The 1,358-nt window shown below is 36.2% G+C and overlaps 1 pseudogene; it reads right to left on the bottom strand.

Moving 5' to 3' along the window:
* Positions 1-111: 111 nt before the first annotated feature.
* Positions 112-384, bottom strand: LOC125613676 (annotated as a pseudogene).
* Positions 385-1,358: the final 974 nt, after the last annotated feature.

Raw genomic sequence — 1,358 nt, 5'->3', positions numbered from 1 at the left:
GGGTGGAGGATGGGAAAGGCAGCGGAGCACAACAGACACTAGTATGGCAATTTGTAAATCAATGGATGTGAAACTGATGTGATTCTGCTATCTGTGTATGGGGTGAGGGGGGGGAGTTCATAACCCACTTGAATCAAAGTGTGGAATATGATATGTCAAGAAATTTGTAATGTTTTGAACAACCCACAATAAAAAAAATTAAAAAAAAAAATTATTTTTAATTGTAGGTGGGCACAATACCTTTATTTTATTTTTATGTGGTGCTGAAGATTGAACTCAGTGCCTCACTCATGCTAGGCGAGCACTCTACCTCTGAGGCACAACCCCAGCCCTTTCTGTTGATTTTTACTACACTTGATCTTAGCCAAAAGGCCGAGAAGCGATCTGTTGATTCTTAAACTTGCTTGTTGCCTTGTGTGAGTTTTGTAAAAAAAAAATTTTTTAATGAGCTCTTATTTTGATGTCCTTCCTCTATGGAACTCCTGAGGGCACCGTCTCAGGGATGTGTTTTTTCCATGGAAGATTTTCCTTTGTATCTGCTGGAAACTGGGGAGCATTACCAGAAATACTTTTATGTTCTTTGAGAGTGAGAAAGATGCTGGCTCAGATTTAGCACTTTCATGAGGACCAAGGCTCAGTTTCTTGGTAGCAGATGTGATGTTAGCAATGTTTCACTTTTCAATCAGAACACACTTTTGCATTTACTTCCTGCCCAAATGCCCAACACTAGGTTCAACTTGCTGCTTTCTTTTAAAAAATTTTCTTTGAAAGTTTCCTTTTTGGAGAGTCTAGTAATTAATTAAAATTTTTTATGTGTTATAGTTTATCTAGGATATAATAGTAGTTTAGAATGAGAACACTTCAGAGTAGCTTCTCTGTCTTATTTCTGAAAGCTGCAGTCTGAAACACACTATATGCCTTTCATGTATTGAAGCTGACAATGCATTTCCCACATATGATGTCTATTTTGACCCTCACAATTTTTAAAGTAAAAAATATTCAATTTCACTTATGTTAAAGCTTAAAGCTGTGTGTGTAAAAACTCTCACTGTAAAAACAACTCTTCCATGCTCAGAATTATTTTAGCAAAGTACTTGAAAGGAAGTATGCATATTTCTTTAGGACCTAGACATTTATGGAGCATAGTTCAAATGATTTTGATCCATACATATGAATCTTCAAAGGTGATAAGAAAATCTAATGAATTAGATCAGACAATAGTGCAATATGTGATTTCCAAATGTTACCTTTTACTTGACTGGAAGAGAGAGAAACATGGGTGTTAAGGAGTCAGAGAGAATGGCAGGTTTATCTTCCACTGTGCTTTTATCTTCTAATCTCCAAAGGAAAGGGAGGAG

Source organism: Marmota marmota, unplaced genomic scaffold (genome assembly GCF_001458135.2).
Source record: "Marmota marmota marmota unplaced genomic scaffold, marMar, whole genome shotgun sequence".
NCBI lineage: Eukaryota > Metazoa > Chordata > Mammalia > Rodentia > Sciuridae > Marmota > Marmota marmota.
This window is presented reverse-complemented; position numbering and strand designations above follow the sequence as displayed.